This window comes from Vicugna pacos, unplaced genomic scaffold, assembly GCF_048564905.1.
Source record: "Vicugna pacos unplaced genomic scaffold, VicPac4 scaffold_19, whole genome shotgun sequence".
In the NCBI taxonomy this organism is placed as follows: domain Eukaryota; kingdom Metazoa; phylum Chordata; class Mammalia; order Artiodactyla; family Camelidae; genus Vicugna; species Vicugna pacos.
This window is the reverse complement of record NW_027328740.1, coordinates 10,915,016-10,932,790: the sequence shown is the minus strand read 5'-3', so window position 1 is coordinate 10,932,790 and position 17,775 is coordinate 10,915,016. Positions and strand designations below refer to the sequence as shown.

At 45.8% G+C, this 17,775-nt stretch overlaps 3 long non-coding RNA genes across 4 annotated transcripts; all 3 read left to right on the top strand.

The window, feature by feature from the left end:
• Positions 1–4,587: 4,587 nt before the first annotated feature.
• LOC140693465 (uncharacterized) lies at positions 4,588–6,541 on the top strand. The gene is made up of 4 exons (XR_012069215.1): positions 4,588–4,738; positions 4,829–4,901; positions 5,955–6,066; positions 6,276–6,541. It is a non-coding gene; the product is annotated as an uncharacterized lncRNA (long non-coding RNA).
• Positions 6,542–6,855: 314 nt separating this feature from the next.
• On the top strand, positions 6,856–11,808 carry LOC140693464 (uncharacterized). The gene is made up of 3 exons (XR_012069214.1): positions 6,856–6,920; positions 10,160–10,232; positions 11,607–11,808. It is a non-coding gene; the product is annotated as an uncharacterized lncRNA (long non-coding RNA).
• A 342-nt stretch (positions 11,809–12,150) lies between these two features.
• Positions 12,151–17,099, top strand: LOC140693466 (uncharacterized). Of its 2 annotated transcripts, XR_012069217.1 has the most exons (4): positions 12,153–12,252; positions 15,462–15,534; positions 16,632–16,702; positions 16,910–17,091. It is a non-coding gene; the product is annotated as an uncharacterized lncRNA (long non-coding RNA). The 2 variants fall into 2 exon arrangements; XR_012069216.1 differs by lacking the exon at positions 16,632–16,702 and having other exon boundaries at positions 12,151–12,252; positions 16,910–17,099.
• The last annotated feature ends 676 nt before the right edge of the window (positions 17,100–17,775 follow it).

Below are 17,775 nucleotides of genomic sequence, written 5' to 3'. Positions count from 1 at the left end.
CTCTTTACGGTTGAAGCCTCCGAAACCAACAGGAACCATGAAATAACTATTGGAAACATGAAATAACCCCCAACCTTGGATACACTTGTGCATGTGGTGCCCTTTACTCCCAATGACACCTACTGGCCAATGTTGGCATTTCAAGGGGTAACATCACTCTCTAGGAAAATACAAGAGGAAATAAACCAAATATATCCATTTAGGTTTGAATCCAAAAGCACCTAGAGGCATTATAGCTAGGACAACCCTGCTGCAGTTATGCTAGTCTATTGAGAACCAGGTGTTCTTCTATCAGTGATGAGAACGATTAATCATCCGATCATGTTGGGTAAAGCCATTTAACGCAACCAAGTCTGCACCCCCATGATATAGTGCCCCCGGGGGCTTGACTCAATTGAAAGACGATCCACAGAAGCTGTGTCTTTAATGTCATTGGCGACTTTTACAGTACAGTTCACTTTCTGACATGTACTATTTACCTATACTGTCTTGAAAAACTGAGGCCTAATACAGATTCAAGTTCAGTCAAAGGTTCCCCTCACTTACCACACTCCCTTCACCCCAGGGAAGACATAAACACAACATTTGCTGAATCTAGCGGAAGGCCATCGTTTCTAGGTGTGAGCTAAGTATTCAATTCCTATCGATTCCAGCCGAGACTATTTGACCTTTAAGGAGTTCACTGTTGTTCACAGAGTGTGAAGCTGGAGGAACTCTGATTCTAGGAGGGGCTTGCTCTTCTCGTAATGGCTTCATTGCAGCTCAGGTACTGATCCTTCCAAATGGATGCCTGAGTGGAGGGGAGGGAAGGGCAAGTGCTTGCTAGCTAGGCCCAAACCTGGGAAAAGGCTTACCTGGGCTTGGTGAATTCTGGTCTGAATGGCTTGGGAATGCCCCTTGGGACGTGTGGATTCTCACGACCTCTTCCAAGAACAGGAGCGTTTTGATCATCTCTGCCATCTCTTCTCTTGCAGATGTCAGGGACCTTGGACCCGTTCTTGGAGAAGAGAATTGAGGAACTTCCTCAAGTCCACGTTGGCACTCCGTATGTTTCTGCCCGTATCAGCGAGGATCAATATGTCTCATGAATGTCTTTTGAGCCTGGTATCCTCTACAGCTGTCTCCACGCCAGTATTCTCCATTGTAGCAGAACATCTCTCATCCATGTGTTCGCATCTCTCCTCAATCCGTGCAGCCAGCTTTTCGCCCAGCTTCTCTTCGTGTCTCCCCTAAAGTCGACTTCACCAGGACTGGGCAAGTCTGAAAGTACCTCGGAGCCTCACCAGTAAGCTGATGACAGGCAGATCTTCCACTGTCTGCTCTTAAAGGTTCTGGAAACTGACCTGTGAACTCAGGTCTTTGGGCAGCAGCAGTATCTCGAACTTACACAGCTTCCCGGACCAAACACCTAAGCCAAGCTCCACAGAGGGCGGCAGCCCCTCCATCACACTGATCCACCCACAGAACTCTGCCCGGTTACCTAGGATCCAACAGCCACAACAAGCCTCGCGGTACACACCAACATTCCACCTGGAATCCAACCGGTAACTGCCATCCCCAATGGCTGCTGCATCTTGTCAGTGTTGGGGGAGGGGCTGCATCCGACGAGAGGTTCCTAAGGTAAATGTGATTCTACCCACTAGCGTCCCATGGCCCTTTCTTCTTCCCTCTTTCCTTTTGTTCAGATCTGTATGCACAGAACCAATGGAGGGAAGTGGGTCCCTTTTTAGTTGATGGTTTCACACGTCTTTAAACTTTCTAACAGTTCACAGTACACAGAGACCCTCTAAAGGAGACTTATGTTCCTATAATATCCGTACACCCGGAATACATATGCGTCGCCTGATTTCTGCTGAAACACCCGCACTCTCAGGACATGGATCCATTTGTTTCATGGGGGCTGAAATTCCAAGAAATGAAACCAACCCCAATGTGCACTTTACTGTCTGTCTCTTTTGCTCTTAGTACACTTTGGCAGATCTACGTGCCTTTGTTATAGGCTTCTTACATTTCTTCTCTACGTAGCGTAGAATATGGCATTCCTTCATCCTGTTGGAAGACATACAAGTCTACATCACGGACTAGGAATCCATTTGATTCCAAATCGGCATTTGGCTTAGGTCACGATATGCTCTTATGGATCAATATTTACGAATATGAATGCACGCCTCTGATTTCCGAAGACAAGTGTACTGAGTATATGCAAGCCGCGATACTGGGTCGATGCGTGCTGAATGATCCTTGACATCACATTGAGTATTTTCTTTTGAATAATCATGATTCCCTTGGTATATGTCAGCCAACCGTACCCTTTTGGTGCTTGTTTGTTTGTTTGATACTTTGTTGGTCTGCTTCTTGCTTGATTTGCAAACACGTCAGGCCATGCATCTCTCCTTTCGCTTCAAACAGAGAGTCCAATAAGCTGATTCACTTAAGAGAGTGCTTCCAATCACCTATGATTTCCTGCTTCCCTCTCCCATCTTTAGGGTTTTGATGTCCTCCTTGCCTTCTTCTTGTTTCTTCTTTGCCACTCATGCTCTTCTTGCATTTCCAATAATGGTTTTCTTCTTTCCATTTCATCTTGCTGCTTTTCTATTCAGGGGAGTATTCTCAACCTTCCTTTTAGAAGAAGTTTTGAACTGCTGAATTCTTTTAAGATTTGCCGGTCTGTGGAATTCTCTAGCTCTGCCGCTATTAGAAATGGTGGTCATGGGGCATAGGCTACCCTAGGTGGCAGCATTTGGCCATTCAGGATATGGTCTGTGTCCTGGCACTCCTCCCTGTCCTGCAATATTGCTGCCGAGATATCAGCTGAAACCCCTCTGGAGGTTCCCTTGTGACTATGTTGTTTCCTCCAGGTGCATTTTAAATCACTGGGATATTCGTGAACTTTGTTGATTTGAATCATACAGCTGCTGGTAGGTCTATTGGGATTCCACCTCCTTTGGATGCTGTGTAATTCCTGAATTCGCATAGATGATTCTTTCTTGGCTTTCAGCACGTTTCAGTCTGATTTTTCTACAGATACATTTTCAGACATTTTTTGTTGCTTTATCTCTTGCTTTTCCATCTGGGACTCTTATGAACTCTAGTCTTTCATGCCCTGTCTTAACCCAGGATTCAACAGCAATGTTTCATTGGTTTGCACTTGCTTTCCTATGTCTGCTTCTGACCGAGGGATTTCTGTTCCCCTGTCTTCACAGTCATTCACACGTCCCTCTGCATTATCTAGTCTGCTAAGGACTGAATTTTAGCCCTGATATTATCACAACCATTGAGTTTTCTGATATTTTTTGGCTCGTCTTTAGACTTTCTCTTCCCCTTTTCTGATATTCTGCCTTTTGTGATTCTGAGACAATGTTGTTCTTCAGGGTTTTCCAGACCTCCATTTTCAACACTTGGTCTGGAGAGCGTTTTGCTGTCTAGTTGTTTGAAAGCTTATCTTCTGGGCCTTCAAAATCTTCGGAACTGGAAATGAAAATTCCTGTTTCTTTTACTGTACTTCTTCATCTCTACTGGTCATGTAATATCAGGTATCTAATGTAGACTTCTAGGGCTTTGTTAAGTGAAAATTTTAGACTCTTGTCTCTACGCAATTCCATGGGATTTCTGTGAGGACAACTTCTCGTAGACATTGATGCCAAATTCTGTTCCTGTGTGTGTTGTCTGGTATATCTCCAATTGCTGGTGTTGCATTTGTTGTGATGAACATCCCATACTATTTCGATTAGCATAACTTCATTTTGATTACGCATATCTCACAATTCTGAAAGTGCGCAGGACACTTCCTCTTGTGGAAATGAGGCTTCTAAAGGTTCTCAGCTCTGCATTCTGCTCTATGTCATTTTGGAGTGTTTAAAACCAAGCAAACTGAGAGTGCGCTTGTGCTTTGCAGTGCCACGGGAATGTCCCAATGAAAGCAGTTCTTCCCAGAGCTTCTCTGTCTACTGAAACAACAGTGGAAGCTCATCCATGGATGTCACACATCAGGGCCTGCTGGAATGATCCCGCAGACCTACCTTGGTGTCCTCGGTGCCGTACCGTGCCGGTGCCATCCAAAATGTAGCATCTGCTTTTGGGTGATAGTGCTGAAGGAAATGCTTCCTCTTCTCACGCTGTGGACTTGAACCACTTTTCCTTGTCCTCTCATCCTTGTGGTACGGGTGCACGAAGGCAACCACAGAGCTGTTGCGCATCCTGTGCCTCAAACCAAACCATAATCCCAGCCCAGGTTAGGAATGTAGCAGATCCTAAGGCTTTTTATCCTGATTTCAAACCCAAGGCCCCCTGGATCCCTCAGACCAGATGCACGATAGCTCTGATTCAGCCCCACACATGCTCTATTGGCAAAATGCCCAATTGGTCCCTGGTCCTGCAGATGCACTGGCTGTGGCCATGGGACATATCGGTAATCTCCAGCGCGCGACCAGTGTGGTTGCTTTATCATTGGTACACAGTTCGGTTTGCTCTCTTGATTCGACCCACCACATCCCACAATGCACTCCAGATCCCTGAGACTCAGCGTGTGCCATCATCCGTAGCCCTATCCCTCACTGACCGTTGCCTCTGCTACCTCAAATTTGGCAGCTCGTATCTTGGTCTCAGAATCAACTGTGGGGATATTTTGCGCTGGTTTCTTTGAGTTCTGTCAGCCAAGTATCTGCTGTGCACTCTTGTAAATCTCAGCACATCACCTTCAATCCCATGTCTCCTGTCCGCTTGAGAGTGTGCGTCCAAGGTAAACAGAGTTTCACCCTTGTTGCTCCATCACCAGTGGTCAGACCCTGCACTGGTTTCCATTCCCTGCTTTGCCTTCTCCTGCTTCCAGGTGTCCTGAGGCCTCATCCTGTCTTTGGAAGTAACAGACCTCTCTTCGGCAAGTGTCCTGTGCCAAGGGCTGGGTGAGTGGATGTTTCCATTGCTCTGTACATGGGAGCGAGTGAGTGCAGGTTGCACTTCTTCTCTGCCAACTGGGCATCGATGAATCAACACTATCCAGATACATTTCACAGAAATCTGATATTTGATTAGTTCTTTGTTTCTATACAGCCGTGGTGGGAGGGATTGTCCGAAGACACCTGTTTTGACATTGTGTTGATATCTCATTTGCAGTCTTTAAGGCGTTTAACAGATTTTATTTACATGTTTTGGGAGTTGTACGAAAATGAATTTATTTTTTGAAACACACTAAATCGACCTAGAAGCCAGACTTGTCAATTTTGGTAACATTTTGTCAGCTCTACGGAAAACCTAGACAGATAGAATGCAACCTAGCAGTCCAAACTGTTAAAGGGGTCATGTCAGCTCTTTACGGTTGAAGCCTCCGAAACCAACAGGAACCATGAAATAACTATTGGAAATATTAAATAACCCCCAACCTTGGATAAACTTGTGCATGTGGTGCCCTTTACTCCCAATGACACCTACTGGCCAATGTTGGCATTTCAAGGGGTAACATCCCTCTCTAGGAAATTACAAGAGAAAACAAACCAAATATATACATTTAGGTTTGAATTCAAAAGCACCTAGAGGCATTATAGCTAGGAGAACCCTGCTGCAGTTATGCTAGTCTATGGAGAACCAGGTGTTCTTCAATCAGTGATGAGAACGTTTAATCATCCGATCATGTTGGGTAAAGCCATTTAATACAACCAAGTCTGCACCCTCATGATATAGTGCCCCTGGGGGCTTGATCAAGTGAAACAGGATCCACATAAGCTGTCTTTAAAGTCATTGGCGAATTTTACGGTTCAGTTCACTATCTGAATTATACTATTTACTTATACTCTCTTGAAAAACTGAGGCCTAATACATATACAAGTTCAGTCAAAGATTCCCCTCACTTACCACACTCCCTTCACTCCAGAGAAGACATAAACCCAGCATTTGCTGAATCTAGCGGAAGGCCATCGTTTCATTGTGTGAGCTAACTATTCAATTCCTATCTATTTCAGTCGAGACTCTTTGACCTTTAGGAGTTCAGTGTTGTTCACAGAGTGTGAAGCTGGATGAACTCTGATCCTAGGAGGGGCTTGCTCTTCTCGTACTGGCTTCATTGCAGCTCAGGTACTGACCCTTCCAAATGGATGCCTGAGAGGGGGGGATGGAAGAGCAAGTGCTTGATAGCTAGGCCCAAACCTGGGAAAAAGGCTTACCTGGGCTTGGTGCATTTTGGTCTGAGTGGCTTGGAAATGCCCCTTGGGACGTGTGGATTGTCACGACCTCTTCCAAGAACATGAGCGTTTTGATCATCTCTGCCATCTCTTCTCTTTTAGACGTCAGGGATCTTGGACCCGTACTTGGAGCAGAGAATCGAGGAACTTCCTCAAGTCCACGTTGGCACTCCGTATGTTTCTGCCAGTTTCAGCGAGGTTCAATATGTCTCATGAATGTCTTGCGAGCCTGGTATCCTCTACAGCTGTCTCCAGGCCAGTCTTCTCCATTGTAGCAGAACGTCTCTCATCAATGTGTTCGCATCTCTCCTCAATCCGTGCAGCCAGCTTTTCGCCCAGCTTCTCTTGGTGTCTCCCATAAAGTCGACTCCACCGGGACTGAGCAAGTCTGAAAGAACCTCGCAGCCTCACCAGTAAGCTGATGACAGGCAGATCTTCCACTGTCTTCCCTTTCAGGTTCTGGAAACTGACCTGTGAACTCAGGTCTTTGGGCAGCAGCAGTATCTCAACGCACACAGCTTCCCGGACCAAACACCTAAGCCAAGCTCCACAGAGGGCGGCAGCCCCTCCATCACACTGATCCACCCACAGAACTCTGCCCGGTTACCTAGGATCCAACAGCCACAACAAGCCTCGCGGTACACACCAACATTCCACCTGGAATCCAACCGGTAACTGCCATCCCCAATGGCTGCTGCAACTTGTCAGTGTTGGGGGAGGGGCTGCATCCGACCAGAGGTTCCTAAGGTAAATGTGATTCTTCCCACTAGCGTCCCATGGGCCTTTGTTCTTCCCTCTTTCCTTTTGTTCAGATCTGTATGCACAGTACCAATGGAGGGAAGCGTGTCCATTTTCAGTTGATGGTTTCACACGTCTTTAAACTTTCTAACAGTTCACAGTACACAGAGACCCACTAAAGGAAACTTATGTTCCTGTAATATCCGTACACCCGGAATACATATTCGTCTGTTGATTTCTGCTGAAACACCCGCACTCTCAGGACACGGATCCATTGGTTCCATGGGGGCTGAAATTCCTAGAAATGAAACCAACCCCAATGTGCAGTTTACTGTCTGTCTCTTTTGCTCTTAATACACATTTGCAGAGCTACTTGTCTTTGTTATAGGCTTATGCCATTTCTTCTCCACGTAGGGTACAATATGGCATTCATTCATCCTGTTGGAAGACTTGCAAGTCTATATCAAGGACAAGGAATCCACTGGACTCCAAATAGGCATTTGGTTTAGGTCACTCTAAGCTCTTTTGAATCAGCATTTATGAATATAAATGCACACCTCTGATTTCCGAATACAAGTGTGCTGAGTACATGCAAGCCGCGATACTGTTTCGATGCATTCTGAATGATCCTTGACATCACCTTGAGTATTTTCTTTTGAATAATCATGGTTTCCTTGGTATATGTCAGCCAACCGTACCCTTTTGGTGCTAGTTTGTTTGTTTGATTCTTTGTTGGTCTGCTTCTAGTTTGTTTGGCAAACACGTCAGGCCATGCATCTCTCCGTTCGCTTCAAACAGAGAGTCATATAAGCTGATTCACTTAAAATAGTGCTTCCAATCACCTAAGATTTCCTGCTTCCCTCTCCCATCTTTAGGGTTTTGATGTCCTCCTTGCCTTGTTCTTGTTTCTTCTTTGCCACTCATGCTCCTCTTGCATTTCCAATAATGGTTTTCTTCTTTCCATTTCATCTTGTTCCTTTTCTATTCAAGGGAGTATTCTCATCCTGCCTTTTAGGATAAGAATCGAACTGCTGAATTCTTTTTTTTTTTTTTCTCGAACTGATGAATTCTTTCAAGATTTGCTGGTCTGTGGAATTCTCTAGCTCTGCCGCTATTATAAATGGTGGTCATGGGGCATAGGCTACCCTAGTTGGCAGCATTTGGCCATTCAGGATATGGACTGTGTCCTGGCACTCCTCCCTGTCCTGCAATATTGCTGCCGAGATATCAGCTGAAACCCCTCTGGAGGTTCCCTTTTGACAATGTTGTTTCCTCCAGGTGCATTTTAAATCACTGGGATATTCTTGAACTTTGTTGATTTGAATCATACAGCTGCTGGTAGGTCTATTGGGATTCCACCTCCTTTGGATGCTGTGTAATTCCTTAATTCGCATAGATGATTCTTTCTTGGCTTTCAGCACGTTTCAGTCTGATTTTTCTACAGATACATTTTCAGACATTTTTTGTTTCTTTATCTCTTGCTTTTCCATCTGGGACTCTTATGAACTCTAGTCTTTCATGCCCTGTCTTAACCCAGGATTCAACAGCAATGTTTCATTGGTTTGCACTTGCTTTCCTATGTCTGCTTCTGACCGAGGGATTTCTGTTCCCCTGTCTTCACAGTCATTCACACGTCCCTCTGCATTATCTAGTCTGCTAAGGACTGAATTTTAGCCCTGATATTATCACATCCATTGAGTTTTCTGATATTTTTTGGCTCGTCTTTAGACTTTCTCTTCCCCTTTTCTGATATTCTGCCTTTTGTGATTCTGAGACAATGTTGTTCTTCAGGGTTTTCCAGACCTCCATTTTCAACACTTGGTCTGGAGAGCGTTTTGCTGTCTAGTTGTTTGAAAGCTTATCTTCTGGGCCTTCAATATCTTTCGAACTGAAAATGGTACTTCCTGTTTCTTTTACTGTACTTTTTCATCTCTACTGGTCAGGTAATATCAGGTATCTAATGTAGACTTCTAGGGCTTTGTTAAGTGAAAATTTTAGACCCTTGTCTCTACGCAATTCCTTGGGATTTCTGTGAGGACAACTTCTCGTAGACATTGATGCCATATTCTGTTCCTGTGTGTGTTGTCTGGTATATCTCCAATTGCTGGTGTTGCATTTGTTGTCATGAACATCCCATACTATTTCGATTAGCATAACTTCATTTTGATTACGCATATCTCACAATTCTGAAAGTGCGCAGGACACTTCCTCTTGTGGAAATGAGGCTTCTAAAGGTTCTCAGCTCTGCATTCTGCTCTATGTCATTTTGGAGTGTTTAAAACAAAGCAAACTGAGAGTGCGCTTGTGCTTTGTAGTGCCACGGGAATGTCCCAATGAAAGCAGTTCTTCCCAGAGTTTCTCTGTCTACTGAAACACCAGTGGAAGCTCATCCATGAATGTCACACATCAGGGCCTGCTGGAATGATCCCGCAGACCTACCTTGGTGTCCTCGGTGCCGTACCGTGCCGGTGCCATCCAAAATGTAGCATCCGCTTTTGGGAGATAGTGCTGAAGGAAATGCTTCCTCTTCTCACGCTGTGGACTTGGACCACTCTTCCTTGTCCTCTCATCCTTGTGGCACGGGTGCACGAAGGCAACCACAGAGCTGTTGCGCATCCTGTGCCTCAAACCGAACCATAAACCCAGCCCAGGTTAGGAATGTAGCAGATCCTAAGGCTTTTCATTCTGATTTCAAACCCAAGGCCCCCTGGATCCCTCAGACCAGATGCACGATAGCTCTGATTCAGCCCCACACGTGCTCTATTGGCAAAATGCCCAATTGGTCCCTGGTCCTGCAGATGCACTGGCTGTGGCCATGGGACATATCGGTAATCTCCAGCGCGCGACCAGTGTGGTTGCTTTATCATTTTTACACAGATCGGTTTGCTCTCTTGATTCGACCCACCACATCCCACAATGCAGTCCAGATCCCTGAGACTCAGCGTGTGCCATCATCCGTAGCCCTATCCCTCACTGACCGTTGCCTCTGCTCCCTCAAATTTGGCAGCTCGGATCTTGGTCTCAGAATCAACTGTGGGGATATTTTGCGCTGGTTTCTTTGAGTTCTGTCAGCCAAGCATCTGCTGTGCACTCTTGTAAATCTCAGCACATCACCTTCAATCCCATGTCTCCTGTCCGCTTGAGAGTGTGCGTCCAAGGCAAACAGAGTTTCACCCTTGTTGCTCCATCACCAGGGGTCAGACCCTGCACTGGTTTCCATTCCCTGCTTTGCCTTCTCCTGCTTCCAGGTGTCCTGAGGCCTCATCCTGTCTTTGGAAGTAACAGACCTCTCTTCGGCAAGTGTCCTGTGCCAAGGGCTGGGTGAGTGGATGTTTCCATTGCTCTGTACATGGGAGCGAGTGAGTGCAGGTTGCACTTCTTCTCTGCCAACTGGGCATCGATGAATCAACACTATCCAGATACATTTCACAGAAATGTGATATTTGCTTAGCTCTTTGTTTCTATACAGCCTCGGTGGGAGGGATTGTCCGAAGACACCTGTTTTGACAGTGTGTTGATATCTCATTTGCAGTATTTAAGAAGTTTAACAGAATTCATTTACATGTTTTGGGAGTATACAAAAATGAAGTTATTTTTTGAAACACACTGTATCGACCTAGAAGCCAGACTTGTCAATTTTGGTAACATTTTGTCAGCTCTACGGAAAACCTAGACAGAAAGAATGCAAACTTCCAGTCCAAACTGTTAAAGGGGTCATGTTAGCTCTTTACGGTTGAAGCCTCTGAAACCAACAGGAACCATGAAATAACTATTGGAAACATGAAATAACCCCCAACCTTGGATACACTTGTGCATGTGGTGCCCTTTACTCCCAATGACACCTACTGGCCAATGTTGGCATTTCAAGGGGTAACATCCCTCTCTAGGAAAATACAAGAGGAAACAAACCAAATATATCCATTTAGGTTTGAATCCAAAAGCACCTAGAGGCATTATAGCTAGGACAACCCTGCTGCAGTTATGCTAGTCTATTGAGAACCAGGTGTTCTTCTATCAGTGATGAGAACGCTTTATCACCCGATCATGTTGGGTAAAGCCATTTAACGCAACCAAGTCTGCACCCCCATGATATAGTGCCCCCGGGGGCTTGACTCAATTGAAAGACGATCCACAGAAGCTGTGTCTTTAATGTCATTGGCGACTTTTACACTACAGTTCACTTTCTGACATGTACTATTTACCTATACTGTCTTGAAAAACTGAGGCCTAATACAGATTCAAGTTCAGTCAAAGATTCCCCTCACTTACCACACTCCCTTCACCCCAGGGAAGACATAAACACAACATTTGCTGAATCTAGCGGAAGGCCATCGTTTCTAGGTGTGAGCTAAGTATTCAATTCCTATCGATTCCAGCCGAGACTCTTTGACCTTTAAGGAGTTCACTGTTGTTCACAGAGTGTGAAGCTGGAGGAACTCTGATTCTAGGAGGAGCTTGCTCTTCTCGTAATGGCTTCATTGCAGCTCAGGTACTGATCCTTCCAAATGGATGCCTGAGTGGAGGGGAGGGAAGGGCAAGTGCTTGCTAGCTAGGCCCAAACCTGGGAAAAGGCTTACCTGGGCTTGGTGAATTCTTGTCTGAATGGTTGGGAATGCCCCTTGGGTCGTGTGGATTATCTGACCTCTTCCAAGAACAGGAGCGTTTTGATCATCTCTGCCATCTCTTCTCTTGCAGATGTCAGGGACCTTGGACCCGTTCTTGGAGAAGAGAATTGAGGAACTTCCTCAAGTCCACGTTGGCACTCCGTATGTTTCTGCCAGTATCAGCGAGGATCAATATGTCTCATGAATGTCTTTTGAGCCTGGTATCCTCTACAGCTGTCTCCACGCCAGTATTCTCCATTGTAGCAGAACATCTCTCATCCATGTGTTCGCATCTCTCCTCAATCCGTGCAGCCAGCTTTTCACCCAGCTTCTCTTCGTGTCTCCCCTAAAGTCGACTTCACCAGGACTGGGCAAGTCTGAAAGTACCTCGGAGCCTCACCAGTAAGCTGATGACAGGCAGATCTTCCACTGTCTGCTCTTAAAGTTTCTGGAAACTGACCTGTGAACTCAGGTCTTTGGGCAGCAGCAGTATCTCGAACTTACACAGCTTCCCGGACCAAACACCTAAGCCAAGCTCCACAGAGGGCGGCAGCCCCTCCATCACACTGATCCACCCACAGAACTCTGCCCGGTTACCTAGGATCCAACAGCCACAACAAGCCTCGCGGTACACACCAACATTCCACCTGGAATCCAACCGGTAACTGCCATCCCCAATGGCTGCTGCATCTTGTCAGTGTTGGGGGAGGGGCTGCATCCGACCAGAGGTTCCTAAGGTAAATGTGATTCTACCCACTAGCGTCCCATGGGCCTCTCTTCTTCCCTCTTTCCTTTTGTTCAGATCTGTATGCACAGAACCAATGGAGGGAAGTGGGTCCCTTTTTAGTTGATGGTTTCACACGTCTTTAAACTTTCTAACAGTTCACAGTACACAGAGACCCTCTAAAGGAGACTTATGTTCCTATAATATCCGTACACCCGGAATACATATGTGTCGCCTGATTTCTGCTGAAACACCCGCACTCTCAGGACATGGATCCATTTGTTTCATGGGGGCTGAAATTCCAAGAAATGAAACCAACCCCAATGTGCACTTTACTGTCTGTCTCTTTTGCTCTTAGTACACTTTGGCAGATCTACGTGCCTTTGTTATAGGCTTCTTACATTTCTTCTCTACGTAGCGTAGAATATGGCATTCCTTCATCCTGTTGGAAGACATACAAGTCTACATCACGGACTAGGAATCCATTTGATTCCAAATCGGCATTTGGCTTAGGTCACGATATGCTCTTATGAATCAATATTTACGAATATGAATGCACGCCTCTGATTTCCGAAGACAAGTGTGCTGAGTACATGCAAGCCGCGATACTGGGTCGATGCGTGCTGAATGTTCCTTGACATCACCTTGAGTATTTTCTTTTGAATAATCATGATTCCCTTGGTATATGTCAGCCAACCGTACCCTTTTGGTGCTTGTTTGTTGGTTTGATTCTTTGTTGGTCTGCTTCTTGCTTGTTTTGCAAACACGTCAGGCCATGCATCTCTCCTTTCGCTTCAAACAGAGAGTCCAATAAGCTGATTCACTTAAGAGAGTGCTTCCAATCACCTATGATTTCCTGCTTCCCTCTCCCATCTTTAGGGTTTTGATGTCCTCCTTGCCTTCTTCTTGTTTCTTCTTTGCCACTCATGCTCTTCTTGCATTTCCAATAATGGTTTTCTTCTTTCCATTTCATCTTGCTGCTTTTCTATTCAGGGGAGTATTCTCAACCTTCCTTTCAGAAGAAGTTTTGAACTGCTGAATTCTTTTAAGATTTGCCGGTCTGTGGAATTCTCTAGCTCTGCCGCTATTAGAAATGGTGGTCATGGGGCATAGGCTACCCTAGGTGGCAGCATTTGGCCATTCAGGATATGGACTGTGTCCTGGCACTCCTCCCTGTCCTGCAATATTGCTGCCGAGATATCAGCTGAAACCCCTCTGGAGGTTCCCTTGTGACTATGTTGTTTCCTCCAGGTGCATTTTAAATCACTGGGATATTCGTGAACTTTGTTGATTTGAATCATACAGCTGCTGGTAGGTCTATTGGGATTCCACCTCCTTTGGATGCTGTGTAATTCCTGAATTCGCATAGATGATTCTTTCTTGGCTTTCAGCACGTTTCAGTCTGATTTTTCTACAGATACATTTTCAGACATTTTTTGTTTCTTTATCTCTTGCTTTTCCATCTGGGACTCTTATGAACTCTAGTCTTTCATGCCCTGTCTTAACCCAGGATTCAACAGCAATGTTTCATTGGTTTGCACTTGCTTTCCTATGTCTGCTTCTGACCGAGGGATTTCTGTTCCCCTGTCTTCACAGTCATTCACACGTCCCTCTGCATTATCTAGTCTGCTAAGGACTGAATTTTAGCCCTGATATTATCACATCCATTGAGTTTTCTGATATTTTTTTGGCTCGTCTTTAGACTTTCTCTTCCCCTTTTCTAATATTTTGCCTTTTGTGATTCTGAGACAATGTTGTTCTTCAGGGTTTTCCAGACCTCCATTTTCAACACTTGGTCTGGAGTGCGTTTTGCTGTCTAGTTGGTTGAAAGCTTATCTTCTGGGCCTTCAATATCTTTGGAACTGAAAATTGTACTTCCTGTTTCTTTTACTGTACTTCTTCATCTCTACTGGTCAGGTAATATCAGGTATCTAATGTAGACTTCTAGGGCTTTGTTAAGTGAAAATTTTAGACCCTTGTCTCTACGCAATTCCATGGGATTTCTGTGAGGACAACTTCTCGTAGACATTGATGACATATTCTGTTCCTGTGTGTGTTGTCTGGTATATCTCCAATTGCTGGTGTTGCATTTGTTGTGATGAACATCCCATACTATTTCGATTAGCATAACTTCATTTTGATTACGCATATCTCACAATTCTGAAAGTGCGCAGGACACTTCCTCTTGTGGAAATGAGGCTTCTAAAGGTTCTCAGCTCTGCATTCTGCTCTATGTCATTTTGGAGTGTTTAAAACAAAGCAAACTTAGAGTGCGCTTGTGCTTTGTAGTGCCACGGGAATGTCCCAATGAAAGCAGTTCTTCCCAGAGTTTCTCTGTCTACTGAAACACCAGTGGAAGCTCATCCATGAATGTCACACATCAGGGCCTGCTGGAATGATCCCGCAGACCTACCTTGGTGTCCTCGGTGCCGTACCGTGCCGGTGCCATCCAAAATGTAGCATCCGCTTTTGGGAGATAGTGCTGAAGGAAATGCTTCCTCTTCTCACGCTGTGGACTTGGACCACTCTTCCTTGTCCTCTCATCCTTGTGGCACGGGTGCACGAAGGCAACCACGGAGCTGTTGCGCATCCTGTGCCTCAAACCGAACCATAATCCCAGCCCAGGTTAGGAATGTAGCAGATCCTAAGGCTTTTCATTCTGATTTCAAACCCAAGGCCCCCTGGATCCCTCAGACCAGATGCACGATAGCTCTGATTCAGCCCCACACGTGCTCTATTGGCAAAATGCCCAATTGGTCCCTGGTCCTGCAGATGAACTGGCTGTGGCCATGGGACATATCGGTAATCTCCAGCGCGCGACCAGTGTGGTTGCTTTATCATTTTTACACAGATCGGTTTGCTCTCTTGATTCGACCCACCACATCCCACAATGCAGTCCAGATCCCTGAGACTCAGCGTGTGCCATCATCCGTAGCCCTATCCCTCACTGACCGTTGCCTCTGCTCCCTCAAATTTGGCAGCTCGGATCTTGGTCTCAGAATCAACTGTGGGGATATTTTGCGCTGGTTTCTTTGAGTTCTGTCAGCCAAGCATCTGCTGTGCACTCTTGTAAATCTCAGCACATCACCTTCAATCCCATGTCTCCTGTCCGCTTGAGAGTGTGCGTCCAAGGCAAACAGAGTTTCACCCTTGTTGCTCCATCACCAGGGGTCAGACCCTGCACTGGTTTCCATTCCCTGCTTTGCCTTCTCCTGCTTCCAGGTGTCCTGAGGCCTCATCCTGTCTTTGGAAGTAACAGACCTCTCTTCGGCAAGTGTCCTGTGCCAAGGGCTGGGTGAGTGGATGTTTCCATTGCTCTGTACATGGGAGCGAGTGAGTGCAGGTTGCACTTCTTCTCTGCCAACTGGGCATCGATGAATCAACACTATCCAGATACATTTCACAGAAATGTGATATTTGCTTAGCTCTTTGTTTCTATACAGCCTCGGTGGGAGGGATTGTCTGAAGACACCTGTTTTGACAGTGTGTTGATATCTCATTTGCAGTATTTAAGAAGTTTAACAGAATTCATTTACATGTTTTGGGAGTATACAAAAATGAAGTTATTTTTTGAAACACACTGTATCGACCTAGAAGCCAGACTTGTCAATTTTGGTAACATTTTGTCAGCTCTACGGAAAACCTAGACAGAAAGAATGCAAACTTCCAGTCCAAACTGTTAAAGGGGTCATGTTAGCTCTTTACGGTTGAAGCCTCTGAAACCAACAGGAACCATGAAATAACTATTGGAAACATGAAATAACCCCCAACCTTGGATACACTTGTGCATGTGGTGCCCTTTACTCCCAATGACACCTACTGGCCAATGTTGGCATTTCAAGGGGTAACATCCCTCTCTAGGAAACTACAAGAGGAAATAAACCAAATATATCCATTTAGGTTTGAATCCAAAAGCACCTAGAGGCATTATAGCTAGGACAACCCTGCTGCAGTTATGCTAGTCTATTGAGAACCAGGTGTTCTTCTATCAGTGATGAGAACGCTTTATCAACCGATCATTTTGGGTAAAGCCATTTAACGCAACCAAGTCTGCACCCCCATGATATAGTGCCCCCGGGGGCTTGACTCAATTGAAAGACGATCCACAGAAGCTGTGTCTTTAATGTCATTGGCGACTTTTACAGTACAGTTCACTTTCTGACATGTACTATTTACCTATACTGTCTTGAAAAACTGAGGCCTAATACAGATTCAAGTTCAGTCAAAGATTCCCCTCACTTACCACACTCCCTTCACCCCAGGGAAGACATAAACACAACATTTGCTGAATCTAGCGGAAGGCCATCGTTTCTAGGTGTGAGCTAAGTATTCAATTCCTATCGATTCCAGCCGAGACTCTTTGACCTTTAAGGAGTTCACTGTTGTTCACAGAGTGTGAAGCTGGAGGAACTCTGATTCTAGGAGGGGCTTGCTCTTCTCGTAATGGCTTCATTGCAGCTCAGGTACTGATCCTTCCAAATGGATGCCTGAGTGGAGGGGAGGGAAGGGCAAGTGCTTGCTAGCTAGGCCCAAACCTGGGAAAAGGCTTACCTGGGCTTGGTGAATTCTGGTCTGAATGCTTGGGAATGCCCCTTGGGACGTGTGGATTCTCAAGACCTCTTCCAAGAACAGGAGCGTTTTGATCATCTCTGCCATCTCTTCTCTTGCAGATGTCAGGGACCTTGGACCCGTTCTTGGAGAAGAGAATTGAGGAACTTCCTCAAGTCCACGTTGGCACTCCGTATGTTTCTGCCCGTATCAGCGAGGATCAATATGTCTCATGAATGTCTTTTGAGCCTGGTATCCTCTACAGCTGTCTCCACGCCAGTATTCTCCATTGTAGCAGAACATCTCTCATCCATGTGTTCGCATCTCTCCTCAATCCGTGCAGCCAGCTTTTCGCCCAGCTTCTCTTCGTGTCTCCCCTAAAGTCGACTTCACCAGGACTGGGCAAGTCTGAAAGTACCTCGGAGCCTCACCAGTAAGCTGATGACAGGCAGATCTTCCACTGTCTGCTCTTGAAGGTTCTGGAAACTGACCTGTGAACTCAGGTCTTTGGGCAGCAGCAGTATCTCGAACTTACACAGCTTCCCGGACCAAACACCTAAGCCAAGCTCCACAGAGGGCGGCAGCCCCTCCATCACACTGATCCACCCACAGAACTCTGCCCGGTTACCTAGGATCCAACAGCCACAACAAGCCTCGCGGTACACACCAACATTCCACCTGGAATCCAACCGGTAACTGCCATCCCCAATGGCTGCTGCATCTTGTCAGTGTTGGGGGAGGGGCTGCATCCGACCAGAGGTTCCTAAGGTAAATGTGATTCTACCCACTAGCGTCCCATGGGCCTCTCTTCTTCCCTCTTTCCTTTTGTTCAGATCTGTATGCACAGAACCAATGGAGGGAAGTGGGTCCCTTTTTAGTTGATGGTTTCACACGTCTTTAAACTTTCTAACAGTTCACAGTACACAGAGACCCTCTAAAGGAGACTTATGTTCCTATAATATCCGTACACCCGGAATACGTATGCGTC